The sequence below is a fragment of the Camelus bactrianus genome, chromosome 14, assembly GCF_048773025.1.
Source record: "Camelus bactrianus isolate YW-2024 breed Bactrian camel chromosome 14, ASM4877302v1, whole genome shotgun sequence".
In the NCBI taxonomy this organism is placed as follows: domain Eukaryota; kingdom Metazoa; phylum Chordata; class Mammalia; order Artiodactyla; family Camelidae; genus Camelus; species Camelus bactrianus.
In genome coordinates this window covers 13,909,090-13,926,111 of record NC_133552.1, presented here as the reverse complement: position 1 = coordinate 13,926,111, position 17,022 = coordinate 13,909,090, and the positions used below count along the sequence as shown (strand labels likewise).

The window sequence follows — 17,022 nt, the reverse complement described above, 5'->3', positions numbered from 1 at the left end:
TGCAGTGACCCCAGGGGCAGGGCATCCACCCATGGAAGCAGGAAGGGGTGTGAATGAGTTGGATCCCATTGGGCACACCAGCTCGCCCCACCCAACCAGGGTTTGTGGCTCCCAGTCCAGACTCTGAAGACATGTGCTGTTTTCAGTGAACCACATCACCTGCACTGGGCTGTTTTATCTGTGCGGATTACCCAGGGGTGTCGAAAGGTACCCCAGAATATCGTTTCCCAGAGCCTCGTCTGAGTTTGACATTCCTGCAGAATGTGTAAGTGACATCATAGCTCTTTTGGGCCTGGAAGGAAGAGTAATTTTCTTTTAGGGAAAGAAAAAGAAGTGAACTATGATTATGGGCCTTGGCAGGACTTGGAATCAGAGCTTTGAGGCAGAGGAAGGAGAATGAGGAATGTAAAGTCACGTTCTCTGCTCTCAAATTTAGAGCAGCTTTCCCCCCTTGGCCTGCCTCTCCCACTTAGCTTATTTAGTATGGTCTGTCCAGGGCTGTGCTTCCAAGGATTTTGGTTTAGGGGTGGATGTGGAAGAAAGGGCTGCTGTTTCTGCATGTGGCAAGCGGCTCCCAGCAGGTAGGGCTGGTCCCTTGCAGGCCAACCACCTTGTGCCTGTCAGTAAATTGCATCAGATGTAGACAATCCAGCACCCTAGGGAGCTGATCGCGCCAATAAACACTTTGAACGTATCCTCTCAACCGGACATGGTACTGGGGATGAACAAAGATGAACAAGAGTCCTGTGCTCCACGTTCTTAGCTGGTCCAGACCATCCCATGGGGTATGACGTGTGCAGGCTGTGATGCAGCAAAGTGGGGTACAGAGGGTCACCTTCCTCCAGGGCCGGGAAAACAGGGTGACCATCACAGGTGCCTCCTGGGAGCCAGCAGTTAAGAGCGGGGGTTCAGGATCCCACCGATCTAGACCAAATCCTATTCTCCTGGCGATCTGACAGCTCTGTAAGGCTGGCTGAACCTTTAAACACCAGGCCCCAAAACCTACTTTAATTTCCAGTGAATTTTCCTCCTGTGTTAATATATTTTTTGTTAGCTTCCATTTAGTCATCCTTTTTAAAAATTGAAGTATGGTTGATGTACAATATTATATAAGTTACAAATATATAATATAGTGTTAATTTTTAAAGGTCATACTTCATTTTTTATTACTATAAAATATTGGCTATATTCTCCATGTTGTACAGTATATCCTTGTAGCTAATTTTAAACCTAATAATTTATACCTCTTAATCCCCTACCCGTCTTGCTCCTCCCCACTTCCCTCTGTATATGTCTCTTAGGCCTTTTTGGTCTCTAGTGTTGTTCAGATTTGCTGTTTCCTTATTGATTTTCTGTCTGGATGATGAATCAATTGTGTTGAGAGCATTTTACTAAAAACCCCACTATTATTTATTGTAGTTAATGTCTCATTTTAAAATTGTTATATCTTCATGAAGGATTGACCCCTTTATCATTTATCATGAACTTCTTTGTATCTTCTTATCATTTTTAAAGTCTGTTTTGTCTAAGTATTGCTAACCCTGCTTTTCTTGGTTACTACTTGCTTGAAATATCTTTCTCCTTCTCCATCCTTTTTCTCTCAGTCTATATACATCTTTAAGACTAAAGTGAGCCTCTTATAGGCAGCATATCATTAGATCTTGCTTTTTTTTTAAATCCATTCAGCCATTCTTTGTCTTTGTCTTTGTCTTTTGATTGGATAATTTAATCCATTTATGTTTAAAGTAATTATTAATAAGGACTTAATAGTGCCATTTTGTTCATTGTTTTCTGGCTGTTTTGTAGATCCATTGTTCCTCACTTCTTATTCTGCTGTTTTGATGTGTTTTGATGTCTTTTAGTGTTAGTATGCCTTGACTTCTCTATCATGTTCTTTTGTGCAATTACTGCAGCTTTTTCCCTTGTGGTTACCGTGAAGCTTACATAAAACATCTTAGAATTATGACACCCTATTTTATTTTATTTTTTTATTGAGGTATAGTCAGTTTATAATGTTATGTCAATTTCTAGTATACAGCACAATTCTTCAATCATACATGAATATACATATATTCATTTTCATATGACACCTATTTTAAACTGATAACAGTTTAATTTTAATAGCATTCCTAAACTTAACACTGTTACTTCTGCCCTCACATTTTAGGTTTTTGATATTGCACATTGTGTATTTTTTATATTGCATGTCCCATAACAGATTATTATGGTTACAGTTATTTTTACGTTTGTTTTTTAACTTTTAAACTAGAGGTGTAAGTGAATTGCATACCACCCTTACCATATTACAGACTAATTTTGACCATATATTCACCATTATCAGTGAATTTCACACTACCTTCTTATGCTTTTATAATGTTAATAGCATCCTTTTACTTTCACTCAAATAACTTCCTTTAGCATTTCTTGTAAGGCAGGGTTAATGACATGATCTTCCTTATACAAGCTTTTATTTGTTTGAGAAAGTCTTTATCTCTACTTCAATTCTGAATGAAAGCTGTGCTGGGGTACAGAATTCTTGGCTGACTTTTTTTTCCCCCAATATTTCATAAATATCATCCCATTCTTTCCTGGCCTGAAAAATTTCTGTTGAGAAACCTACCAATAGTTTATAGAGGTTACCTTGTATGTAACTTGTCTCTTCTCTCTTGTTGCTTTTGGAATTCTTTGTCTTTGACTTTTGACATTTTAATTATAATATGTCTCAGTGTAGTCTACTCAGGTTCAATCTACCTGGAGTCCTTTGGGCTTCGTAGATCTGACTGTCCATTTCTCTCCACAAGTTTGGGACATTTTCAGTCATTAAAATTTAAATATACTTTCTGTCCCTTTCTTTCTCTTCTTTAGGATTTCTCATAATGTAGATATTGTTTTCTTTGATTGTGTTCCACTGGTCCCATAGGCTTTCTTCATTATTTTTCATTTTTTTAAATTTTTGCTCCTTTGACTGGATAATTTCAAAAGTACTGTGTGCTAATACACTGAGTTTTTTCTTCCTCTGCATGGTCAAGACTGTTTTTGAAGCTCTCTATTGAATTTTTCAGTCATTGTGTTTCAGCTCTAGGATTTCTGTTTGTTTCATGTCCTCTACATGTCTCTACAACCTCAACAAGAGGTTGAACTTCTTGTTTTGTTCACGCATTGTTTTCCGAATTTCATGTAGTTATCTATTTGTTCCTGTAGTTCATTAAACTTCTTTGGGAGGGTTATTCTGAATTTTTGTCTGACATCTCATAGGTCTCCACTTCTTTAGGATCAGTTACTAGAGCTTTATTAGTTTCTCTTGGGGATGCTGTATTTACATGATTTTTTGTGATCCCTGATTCCTTACATTGGTATGTGTGCATTTGAGTGTTTTCATTTTCCAGAACTTTACGGACTCACCTGAGCAGAGGCAATTCTTCGTTAGTTTACTTGGCTTGGTGTTCTGAACACATCAGCTGGTAACATACTTGGACAGATGGGGCTTGCTTTCAGGGTGTATTTTGGGATGAGGCCACTGCCTAGGCTCTGAAGTCATGGGGGTTGCGGGGGGTTTCCCAGTGGCTGAGAACATTGGATGAAACTATTGGCTTGGTTGCCTGCCCAAGAAAGACTGTCAGATGCGCTCTGCAGGTGCCTAGGTTCTGTGGTCAGGCTTCCTAGATGATCGGGACTGGGTACTATACTCTGCTGTAAGCTAGGCTGTGAATTAGCTTACCTGCCCTTGCCTGCAGGCACTTCTCATTGTTTGGGGACCCAACAATTTGGCTAGACTGTGCACTGAGTATCCTGGCCAGATGGGGCCACCAGTTTTGCTCTGCAGATGGGGAAAGCCGCATGTTGTGCTCTCTGTTCATGTGCAGCTGCAAGCAGGGCTGAGGGATGGGCTACACACCTTCTTCTGGGTTCTGGTTAGGTCCCCTGGTCTGATGAGCTGAAGACAGCATTCTGCAGTGGGTGGGGCTATGAGTTAGCTTCCCTCCCAGGCAGGGCCCCATATAGGCCCCGAGGCTGGCAAGGTTCTTGTTTGGGGATCAAATTGGGCAGAACTATATACCAACATCCTGGCCTGATGGACCAGTGTCCTAGCCCTGCGGATGGGGTGGGCCGTTGGCCAAGTTCTCCACTCAGTGCTGCTGTAATGGGAGTTGCAAGATGGTCTACATGGATTCCCTGGAGCTCTGGCTAGGTTCCCAGCTTCATTTGGGCTGGAAGCCATATGCAGATTTGGGTATGGCAACAAATGACCTTCCCTGCCTGGTGGGGGCTTCAGAACAGTCACCAGGCCATCGAGGCTCTTTGGGAGTCGAATCAGCCTTCCACACTGAGGTCCCTGAGCCGATGTGGCTGCCTTTAGACGCAGAGGTGCTAGTCAGGGTCTCCATGCAAGTGCTGCTGTGATCAGGGCCACCGGGTGAGCCACTGAGATTCTGGGGAGCTCTGTGTAGGTTTCCTGGGGTTAGCAGAGTTGGAGGCTGTATTCAGCCCTGGGCAGGGCTACAGATTAACTTCTCTGCTCAGGGGGCAGGGACCAGGAGTGGGTGGATATGCAGAGCACACCTCAAACTGGTAAGACTCTTGTTCGGGAAGCTAGTCAGGCAGACCTGTGCGCCAGGCTCTCTGCCCGGACGGGTCACTGGCTTGTCTCTGCAGATGGGCAGATCTGCTGGCTAGCTCTCTACTTGCATGCTGCTGATCCACGCCATTTCCCAGGTGCTTAGACTGGGCTTCTTGGTCAGACAGGGCCCAAAGCGACCTCAGCAGGGGGCAGAGCTATGAATTAGCTCCCCTTCCCTGATAGAGCAGGAGAGTTGACTCCAAACAGCTTCCAGGGTGTTCTGGAAGGCTTTCTGGTTGGGCAGGGCTGGGACCTATGCTCAGCAAAAGTAGTCTGGGCTATGAATTAATTCCCCTTGCCTGGGCTGAGCAGAAAACCAGCTCCAAACCGGGCAAGACTCTTTGTGGTATTGACTCAAACTCACCCACACCCCAAGTTCCCTGGCCAGAGGATGCTGAGGGCTTTGCTCTGTGGCTGATCAGCTCTGGTGCTGGACTCGCTGCTGGAGCTTTGCCGGGCTGCACAGCTTCCAGGTGTTCCAGCCTGACTTTCTGCTTTGTAGAACTTGCAATACAAGGCAATTCTGTTTGTGAAAACACTGTTATTAGTTTAGTCAAGCAACAGGTCTTCACACATGCCCAGATTCACTGTAACACAGACCAAAACTTCTAGAAACATGGAGGTAAACTCCCTTTGGAAGAAATGACCAGATTAGTTTTCAAATGCAGTCTTCTGCTTTTGCATATGTATTATACAAAAAGTGTACAGTTGACCCTTGAACAACATGGGTTAGGACTGCACAAGTCTACTTATATGCAGATTTTTTCCAATAGTAAATCCTACAGCACAGCACGATCCATGGTTGGTTGAATCTGTGGATGCAGAACCACAGATACAGGGAAACCACAGGCAGGCAGTAGGGAGGAATCACAGATACAGAGGATGTGGATTTTTGACCGTGTAGAGGGTGGGCGCCCCTAAGCTCTGCATTATTCAAGAGTATAGGAACTTATTTTCTGAACCAACTGCATCAAAATTATCTAGAGTGATAAAAACGCAGGTACCCTCATGTGCTTTTGGCTGAGGCGTGAACCTGCACTAAGGTGTTTGTTTATTCAGTTCTGTACTTCAGAAGCTGTGATATTGGTTTATTTCCTTGTTTTTTTAATTGAGGTATAATTGACAAAAAAAAATATATTAGCTTCAGGTGTACAACATAATGATATTTCTATATTGCAAAATGATCACCACAATAAATCTAGCTAATATTCATCCCCATACATACTTCTACATTTTTCCTTGTGATGAGAACTTTTAAGATCTACTCTCTTAGCAACTTTCATATATGCAGTTATTTAACTACAGTCACTATGCAGCACGTTACATCCCCATGGCTGACTGACTTAATAACTGGGGTTTTATACATTTTGACCAACTTCACCCACTTTGCTCCCCGCCACCCCCACCCCCCTGCCTCTGGCAACTACCAATCTGTTATCTGTATCTATGAGTTAGGGCTTTTATTTTACTTTTTTTAGATTCCATGTATAAGTGAGATCATAAAGTATTGGTCTTTCTCTGGCTTATTTCACTTAGCATAACGCTGTCATGGTCCATCCATGATGTCGCAAATGGCAAGACCTCTTTATACAGGAACGTTCCATTTGTGTGTGTGTGTGTAGTTCATCCATTCATTTATCAGTGGACATTTAGGTTGGTTCCATGTCTTGGCTATTGTGCTACAGTAATGCTGCAGTGAGCATAGCAGTACAGGGATCTTTTTGACTTAATGTTTTCATTTCCTTTGGATAAATACCCAGCAGAAATTTCTGGATCACATGATAGTTCTATTTTTATATTTTGAGGAATCTCCATACTGTTTTCTATAGTGGTTGTACCAACTTACATTCCCATCAATAGTGCATAAGGGTTTTCTTTTTGTATCCTCACCAACACTTGTAATTTCTTATCCATTTGATAAAAGCCATTTTTACAGGTGGGAGGTGATACCTCATTGCAGTTCTGATTTGCATTTCCCTAATGATTATTGGAAAAATATCTATTTAGATCCTCTGCTCATTTTTTAATCAGATTTTTATTGTTATTTTAGGTTATTTTGCTGTTGAGTTATATGAGTTCTTTACATATTTTGGATAATTAATGCCTTATCAGATACATGACTTGTAAATATGTTCTCCCATTTGGTAGGTTGCCTTTTCATTTTGTTGATGATTTCCTTTGCTGTGCAAAAGCTTTTGGTTTGATGTGGTCCCCTTTATTTTTGCTTTTGTTGCCTTTGCTTTTGGTGTCAAATCCAAAAAATCATTGCCTAGACTGATGTTGAGAGCCTACTGCCTATGTTTTCTTCTAGGAATTCTATGGTTTCAGGTCTTACATTCAAATCTTCAACCCATTTGGAGTTCATTTTGTACATGGTGTAAGATGGTGGTTCAGTTTTCTTCTTTTGCATGTGATTGTCCAGTTTTTTCAGTGCCATTTATTGAAGAGATTGCCCTTTCCCCATTGTATATTCTTGGCTCCTTTGTCATAAATAAATTGACCATAATTGGGTGGGTTTATTTCTGGGCTTTCCATTCTGTTGATCTGTGTCTCTGTTTTTATGGCAATACCATACTGTTCTGATTACTGTAGCTTTGTAATATAGTTTTAAATCAGGAGTTGTGATACCTCCAGCTTTGTTCTATCACAAGATTGCTTTGGCTATTTGGGTCTTCTGTGATTCCATACAAATTTTAGGAGTGTTTGTTCTATTTCTATGAAAAATGCTATTGGAACTTGTATAGGGATTGTGTTGAGAGGTTTTTGATTACTGATTCAATCTCCTTATTAGTAATATGTCTGAGATTTTGTATTTCTTCATAATTCAATCTTTGTAGGTTGTATATTCCTAGGAATTTATCCATTTCTTCTGGGTTGTCCAATTTCTTGGCATCTAATTATTTATAGCTGTCTTTTATGGTCCTCTGTATTTTTGTGTTATCCATTTTAATTTTTCCTCTTCCATTTGTTTTTATTTATTTAAGTCCACTGTCTTTTTATCTTTGTGGGTCTAAATAAAGGTTGTCAATTTTCTTTATCTTTCAAAAACCCAGCTCTTAACTTTGTTGATCTTTTCTGCTGTCTTTTTTAGTCTCTGGTTCATTTATTTCTGGTCTAATCTTTGTTATTTCCTTCTTTCTGCTAACTTTGGGTTTCATCTGTTCTTGTTTTTCTACTTCCTTGAAGTGTAAAGTGAAGCTGTTTATTTGAGACTTTTCTTGTTTCTTGATTAGGCATTTATTACTTTGAACTTTCCTCTTAGAACTGCTTTTGCTATATTCCTAAGTTTTGGTATGTTGTATTTTTATTTATCCCAAGCAAATTTTTATTTTGATTTCTTCTTTGACCCATTGGTTGCTCAGTAGCATGATGTTTAATCTCCACATATTTTGTGAATTTTCCTGTTTTCTTCTTGTAATTGATTTCTAGTTTTATACCATTGTGGTTGGAAAAGATGTTGATATATCAGTCTTCTTAAAATTATTAAGACTTGTTTTGTGGCCTAACGTATGATCTGTCATTGAGAATGTTCCACATGCAATTAACAATATATGTATATGATTCTGAAGATTCCAAAATGAATGTCATTTTAGTCTGAAATTAATGTATTACTTACCTGAAATAGTTGTTGTCAGGAACTGCAAATAGATTTTTCTCCCTTGGACATCGGAAGAGAAGGATATCTTCTTGAAAATGAGAAGCAAAGAAAATACCTAAAACCGCAAGCTGAAATCACACCTAAATCATTAGGCTATTAGCTACCTGTTCACTTGCTACAAATTTTCAAGAAATAAGCTTTTGCAGTCTTATTTGTCACCTAGCTTTCATATGAATAAGATTCTTTAATGTTCTCCTTTTCTGATACAAAAGACATTTAAGTAATGTAAGTGAGAAATATAATTTAGTTGTTTAAGAGAAAGCCTGATGTCTAACCATCAGAGCAATTATCTGAAGTGTAAGTGTTAAGATGCCCTTCTATAATGTTCAGCACTGGTCATCTCCACATTTTGGCCAAGTGAGGTGTTCCCCTCCCAGTATTCCTTTGTTGAGAGCCCCTTCCCTATTCATACAAATACAGGTGAAGTACCATGTTAGAATGACCCGATCCTGCCTCCTGGTTGAAGCTGACAAACCTAGCCTATCAGTGTGCTGATGTCATTGATGGCAATAGGGAACTGGTATTGACTGGGGAAGAAAAGTTGGTCTCCCTCCAAGTGGCTGAAGCTCTAGCATGTAAAGCTTGGGATTGGTTAGCAGCTGTGTTTTCCACCAAGTGGAGAAAGTCACCCTGCCATGAGAGAGAGGAGTGGTCCTGACCTACAAGAAAAGGCCAGAGACAACGAAGAATGTGCCTTACTGTGTATAACTCCTTAGCTCTGCTTGTTCCTGTGGCTCGCTGCACTTCTGCAGTTGTGTCTCCTCAGTAGTCTTACACTAAATGTCCCTTATAAATAGTATGAGATGAGTGCTGTCCCTGACAACCAAAAGAGTAATGCATTCAGTCGCATAGGACAAAATTCAGTTTTGACCACCATCTTTTGAAAGGGCTGTAGGAAGGGTCAATGGGGACAGTTGAAGAAACAGTAAACAGGACCAAGGAGGAAGCTTCCAGGGCGTGGGCACTGTTGAATAAAAAAACAATTTTACAACCTTCTCCTAGTGCTATAAAAAGTAGGTCTTTAACCTCTTTTCACCAGAGGAAATGGTCAGAACTAATACTTTTTCTGTTAGACAAAACTGCAGACTCCTGCTGTGCCATTGGTGTGACCACCAATGTGTGTGTTCAGGAGAGAATCCAGGTGTTCAGCCCAGTGATTTGCTTGTTTCCCTTTGGTCCGGTGTCCACTCTTGGCTCCATCACTTAGTAGTGGGAGCAAGATCATGTGACATGAACACGCCCAGCTGGGACCTGGGAGGGCCAATGAGTGGTCACAAGAGGAGGCCATGTGGGAGGGCCCTGGAAGCCAGGACATGAAATTCTATTCTAAGATCCCCTAGTCTAATGATGTTGATAGTTGTCTCTTCAGTTGCCCAGCTGCTTCGGGGTCACTTTAACAGCAGATCACATAGGACATTTCAAATAGCTGGGATTTCCAGGCTGGACGGGCCCCTCTCTTCCCTGAACCCAAGAACACCTGGTTATCTGAGGCCTGCAGAAGCAGCAAAGCCTTAAGAGATGGAAGTTCAATAGGGTGACATGTAAATGTCTTTTAAGGGAAGCAAAGACTTGCAGGGCTAATGAAGCAGGGATGGAAGTTAGCCACAACCGGAGGGGAGGATGCAGAAGTCTGTTCGTAGAGAGAAATAAGATAATGATTTGACTTAAATCCAGGACCATGTGAATAACCTCTTTAACTTCTGAAATCCGTTTTATCAACCCTACTTGTCCCTCTGGGTTGGGACACTTCCCGGCCAAAACAGCCATCCACAAGCGACCTGAGTCAGCTAGAAAAGCAAGGCCAAATTACTTGGAATGACGTAGTTATCTACTTAGTGGATATTTATGTCTTAATCAGAAAAAAAATTAGGATTAAATATAGGAATAACAAAGTAAACAAAGCCTATAATACTAAAAATTTTTGTGTTAGGTTCAGAAATAATTTGTTTATGTTTGGTATTTTAAGCATTGTTTGTTTTAGAGAATTCGGTCTATTAGAAGAAGAGAATAATGTGATTCCATTTGAATTGTAACTTAGATGTGATTCAAATTTGTAGTTTTAAGTTGAAGGGTAAAGGAGTAAAGTTTTAGTAAGTTTGTAACATTGAAACATTTAAGAGGATTTAATATTCAACACTTCTGTGTTGAATTGATTAGATTTACAAGAGTCATTTAAATACTTAAAAGGTTTTGTTTATTAATCATACTACGAGCTACTTAAAAAGAAAATCAATATGTTAAATGTATAAATATAGTTTAAGATATTAAAGGAAATTAGTTAATTAAGCTGTAAGAGCCCTTTTAAAAATACATGTTAATTATTAACATTTGCTAGATTTATTAGTAAAGTAATAAGATTTAGGAGTTGAATTCAAATTATTAAGTTTTTGAAAATCGGGGGCTTGAAATGGATAACCTTAATTAGTTGGATATTAATTTTCCAAAAGTAGCTTTTAGATATTTTTCTGTGCACAGCAGCAGGTCAGTAAAGCTACACTGATACTCTAGAATTTTAACTGAGTGACTATCATGTCATTTAACGTTAGTTTAATACCAGCCAGAACTAGTTCAGGTACAGCCAGGGCTGGTCCCCAAGACAGAAGAAAGTCCAAGGACCCAGCTACTGAACTGGGTGAATTTTGGGACCAGTGAGACGCTTCTGGGGGCCACTCTCACTCATGGTGTTCTGGAAGATGCCCTGTTTACTCAGGGCTCTCCCAGATCACCTGGAAATGGGGATCTAGCCCATCCTCTTAACAATCCTCTGTATCTCCGGAGTGAGCCCAGCTGAGCAGTGATCGCAGACCCATATTCGTCCTCCAGCCCTGATATCCCAGCAGGTTAGAGTGGCTGGTGCTTCTTCAGGCAGATGGCCAATGACTGTAGTCAGGTTGTTTCCTTATCTGAACAAGCGAGCCTGAAATGACTCCTCCTTTACAACACAGGATGATTCTTGCATCCCCTCTTATCTTCAGTGAACATGCTTACTTAACTGACATATTCTTTGCACATCTATCAAATTGTCCCATCTTTAGATCCTTCTGTTTCTGCATCTGTGTCTTGAATAGTGAGCAATTCAAAGACTAGATTCTTTTTTTGGTTTAATGTTTTTCACTCAAGAAAGCCCACACATAATTCTGGCCAGGAAAACTCCTAAGGACACAATGAATACTGCTGCTTTGCGAATAATAGACGTAGTGAGTTCTTGACATATCCCTGGCATGCTTCTTGTTAACTCCCGAACCTTGGAGGCACTGTCCTAAATTCTATTTGCTGAACAGAGGCATTGTTATTACAAGACTAATCTCAGCAAGCAACATTTTTCTCAGTGAGGCAGATTTATGGAAAAGATTAGATCCATCTTTGCTCTTTAGAGTCTGCAACGACAGTGACGTCCGTGTATTCTGGGGAAGGCTAGACAGAGCTTTTGTTCGGCCTGGGTCTTTGTTCTGTGGGGCAGTTAGTTGATCTCTTCTGATGTAGGCAGCCTTGTGTTTCTGGCCTAAGCGTTACAAAGATATTCAGTAGTTCTCTGTTTTAAGTGAATTAACAGATAACGCTGCAAGAGGAAGCTTATGTGAAGCACAGCAATGGTTGGAAATGATGAGGATTCAAGGCTTAAAAAGCAAGTTTGGTTGTTATAAAACAGATTTGCTGATAAGAACAAATTAAAAAAATCACTGAGAGGGAAACGCGGTCGTGGAAACTCATTCTTCGGAATTTCCATTATCCGTATCATTTTCCAGACGAAGGTTAATGGAAAGGACAAGTTCATTGTCCTTTAGCCAAAATAATTGCATGAAACGAGGGAGAAAAGTGAGTGCTAATCTAATTAACACAATGAGGGGCAAGACAAAGAGAAAAGAATATTCCTCTGGGCCGGCTCTGCCTTTCCCACCAGCCTTCTTAGTGCAAGTTCTACAAGGCACGATTTTATGGGTCTTCGTTTTCAGAAGCACAGATTTTTGGAACTGGAAGGTTGCAAGAGTTTACTTCACAGAAAGTAAGAAAATGGGTTTGTAAAGTTTGAAGAGTGTATAGTCATGAGAATGTATACTATCAAATCAGTCAGAATCACTCTCAGTAGCCATAAAAATGGTTACGGGCCCCAGACAGCAGAGAAATAAAGCTAGGCAGAAGGGAAAATCAGCACGTTGGCTTAAAACAGTGGTCCCAGTTCTGGCTGGACATTAAAGTCACCTGGGATGTTTTTCAGTGCATGCCTTGGACCTACCCTGGAGACTCTGTTTCAGTTGCTCTAGAGGGGGGTGTTTTTTAAAGTTTCCTAGGTGACTCTCTCACATGTAGCCAGAATTGCACACTGTTGGCCTGCCTAATACAATCAACTCTGAGCTCACTTCTTCTCTTGGCATGATTTCATGACAGCCTTGGTCTCGAGAACTCTTTGCCAGTGTTTGTTCTGGCACAGTGAATGTGTGTTCCCTGCCCTGATGACGGTGTTGGGAGCTGAAGTTGAGAGCAGCCACGAGGGAGAGGACCAGTGGTCTGGCAGTAATGTAACCATGGCCAAGTCCACTGGCTTTAAAGATGTTCCCTAGACATGCCTCATTGGTGTTGCCTTATTTTAAGTGGAGTTCCTTACCTGATAGGGGCAGCTAGCTCAGCCTTGCAATAGCATTGCCTTTGAGTTTTGATAATTCATTTTTTATTTTTTATGCCAGACAGTGGTGATGGGTGTGCAATTATCCTGGAATTAGTGATTGGAATCCAGGCAGAAAAACAAAGGTGATGAGTACTCTACACTTGAAGTTCAGAGAAGCTCCAACTGTGAGACTGGGCATTTCCTTCTACCAGGCATGCCAAGTGACTCATTTCACTAGAATTGGAACTCCTTCCACCCCCGCCTCCAAATAAGAGGGCTGGGGGTATGTCAGGTCAATATGTTATCTTTGGGAGGCCACCTCCCCTTTGCTTCCTACAAGATTTGAGGGTCCCCAGACCATACTCCCTTCTGCCTTCATGAACTAGGGACCTATTGATAGCCTCTTATCCTCATCATCCTGAGTCACTGATTGGCCAAGACCCCAGGCCCGCTGCTGTCAGGGCCTTGAGGACGGGGCAGGGGAGAGATGACCAAGCTAAAGGGAGGTGGGGCAGAGTGCATGCACAGTGTTTGTGCCTAGGTGAGTGGGTGGTTAAAACTGGAAAACTGATCTAAAGTTAGTTAAAAAGCAGTTGACAGGTATCAGCAAACCAAAGACCACAAATCTGGCCTGCTGCTTGTTTTTGTAAATAAATTTTTATTGGAACACACACACAGAGCAGTTGAACCCCCAATCAGCCACCTCTTCCTTGATCCATCAGAAGACTGAAGCTTATTCTCTGGAAGGTGGACCAGCAGACCAAGACCCGAGGAGGTGCTAGAGTGAACCCAGGAGGAAGAGATGCAATTCTTTATCCTTGACGGCAGTCCCTCCAGCCCAACACTCTCCCTGACCAGCTTCAAGAACACAGGCAGCTGGGCTCCTAATACCTGTCCAGGCAGGAGATGGGGGGAGATAGGGGGAAACTCACAGGCTAGTGGCTTCCATACCTGACAGCACAGATACAGAACATTTCAATCATTGCAGGAAGTTTTATGGAATAGCACTGCTCTAGGAATAAGACTCAGGGGTCAGAGTAGAACTTTTCCGCCCACTATCATAAGCTTTGTAGAACTACAGTTGACCCTTGAACAACACGGTGGTTAATCCATGTATAACTTACAGTCGACCCTCTGTATCCATGGTTCCTCTGTATTTATGCCATGCAGCACTGTAGTATTTACTATGGAAATATATCCACATATAAGTGGACCCATGCAGTTCAAACCCGTGTTGTTCAAAGGTCAACTGTACCTTGTTTTTAAAACTTGTTCTACATATCAGTTTAGAAAAAATTAAAATCTGATTTTAAAAATGAGGAGGCATTCCCATAGAATTTTGATGCAGAGTTCATTTAAGGGCATTATGTTTCCATAGAACAAAAGCAGTGGTTCTCAACCAGGGGCGTTTCTGCACCCCTCCCATGCCTGGGAACATTTGGCAATGTCTGGAGGCATTTTTGGTTGCCTCAGTGTAGAGGGGAGGAGAGGGATGCTACTGGCATCTGTGGGGCAAAGGGCAGGTATGTACTGAACATCCTACAATGCGCAGGACAGCCTCCTACAGCAAAGAACTATCTGATCCAAAATGCCAGTTGTGCTGAATTGAGAAAACTTGAGTTAAACTAAATCTCTAAGGTATCAATCAGGTTCCCAAGTGTGTGTGTGTGTGTTTACTTAAATGAATAATCCTCTGACCTACAATACAGCGATTCATTCAAGTTCAGTCCCATAGGCCAGCATTATACCCCCTGTGTACCAGAAATTAAAAGGAAGAACTGAAACAATTATCTGGATCATTCGAAACAAAAATACCCTTTCTCTTGATTAATGCTCAAATAAAGCAAAAATGGGATTTTTAAAAATTATGTTTTACTAAGATATAATTCATATATAACCTTTGTAAGTTTCAGGTGCACAATGTGTCGCTTTGATCACATTTACGTATGGCAATATGATTACTGCAGTAGCATTAGCTAAAACCTTTACCATGTCTCAGTTATTTTTGTGTGTGTAGAGGATAGTTAGGATCTAGTGTCTTTGCAGTTTTAAAGTTTATAATACAGTATTGTTGACTATAATCACTTTGATGTACACTGGATCTTCAGAATTTATTTGTCCACTAGTTACAAGTTTGTCCCCTTAACATTTCTCCAATTCCCCTACTCCCAACGCCCAGTAACCGCCATGCTGCGCTCACTTTTTACAAGTTCAGTATGACTCCACATATAAGTGATATTTGTCTTTCTCTATCTGACTTATTTTACTTAGCATAATGCCTTCAGAGTCCATCCATGTTGTCTAAGATGGGAAGATTTCCTTCGTTCTCATGGCTGACAATATATACCACGTTTTCTTTATCTCCTAATGGATACTTACAGTGTTCCTGTGTCTTGGCTGTGATAAATAATGCTACCACACAGTGATTGTGACATAGTGATTTCTTTTCCTTTTAATGTGTTCCCAGAAGTGGAGTTGCTAGATCATATGGTAGTTCTTTCTGTAATTTTCTGAGTAACCTACAAAATGTTTTCCATAGTGGCTGCATCAATTTATATCCCCACCAGTAGCACACAAGGGTTCCCTTTTCTTCATATCTTCATCAGCATTTCTCTCTCGTCTTTTTGATGACAGCCTTTGTAACAGGCAGGAGGTGATATCCCATTGTGGGTTTGATTTTCATTTCCCAGTGATTAGTGGTGTTGAGCACCTTCTCATACACCTGGTGGCCATTTGGGTATCTGCTTTGGGAAAATGTCTATTCAAGTCCTTTGCCCATTTTTAAATCAATTAATTGGATTATTTGGGTTGGTTTTTGTTTTTACTGTTAGGTACGTAATGAGTTTTTATTAACCCCTTATCAGATATGTGATTTGCAAATATTTTCTCCTATTCTATAGGCTGTCTTTTCCTTTTGTTGATAGTTTCTATTGCTGTGCAGAAACTTTTTAGTTTGAAGTAACCCCACTTGTTTTTTATTTTGTTGTTCATGGTTTAGAGGCCATATCCAAAAAATCATTGCAAAGATCTATGTCAGAGGGCTTCCTTCTTACATTTGTTCTAGGAGTTTAATAGTTTCAGGTTTACGTTTAAGTCTTGAATCCATTTTGAGTTAATTTTTTTGAGTAGGGTAAGATAGGGATCTAGTTTCATTCTTTTCCAAGTGAATATCCAATTTTTCCAGCGCCATTTATTGGAGAGGCTGTCTTTTTCCATTGAGTATTCTTGGCTTCTTTGTCAAGTCCTAGTAGAATGTATATGCATGGATTTATCTCTGGGCTCTCCATTCTTTTCCACAGGAATGTTTTTGTGCCATACCATAAAAACATATAGATTACTATAGCTTTCAATATAGTTTAAATGAGGTATTGTGATGCCTCCAGCTTTGTCCTTTCTCAGGATTACTTTTGCTATTCAGGGTCTTTAATGGTTCCAAACATATTTTAGGGTAGTTTTCTAAATTTCTGTGAAAAACGACATTGGAATTTTGGTTGTGATTGTATTAGATCTGTAGATCACATTGGGTACTAGACATTTCTACAATAGTGTTCCTATCTAGGAACATGGAATATCTTTCCATTTATTTGTGTTTGCTTCAGTCTCTTTGATCAACATGTTAGTTTTCAGTATACAGATCTTTCACCTCCTTGGTTAATTTTTTCCTAAGTATTTTATTGTTTATAGTGCTGCTGTAAATGGAATTGCTTTCTTAATTTCTCTTTCAGTGAATTCATTGTTAGTGTCTAGAATAGCAAGTGATTTCTGTATGTTGATTTTGTATCCTGAAACTTTACTATATTCATTTACTTGTTCTAACAGGTTTTTTTAGTGGCATCTTTAGGGTTTTTTTAATTGAGGTCTGATTGACATAAGATAATTATTTCAGGTATACAACCTAATAATTCGACATTTGTATATTGCAAAATGATCATAATGAGTCTAGTTAACGTTCATCATGTTACAAATTTTTTTTCTTTTGATGAGAATTTTTAAGACCTCCTCTCTAAGCAACTCTGATATATACAATATTATTAACTATAGTCACCATGTTGTACATTACATCCCCAGGATTACTTCTGTTATAACTGAAATTTTATAAGTTTGGACCTATTTCAGCCATTTCACTTATGCCCTCACACTTGC

General features: G+C 40.2%; 1 protein-coding gene across 3 annotated transcripts in view; it reads left to right on the top strand.

The window, feature by feature from the left end:
- The window catches only part of FAM124A (family with sequence similarity 124 member A), a 77,485-nt gene that overhangs the window by 33,011 nt on the left and 27,452 nt on the right, over window positions 1-17,022 (top strand). The gene's annotated exons all lie outside the window — the stretch shown is intronic.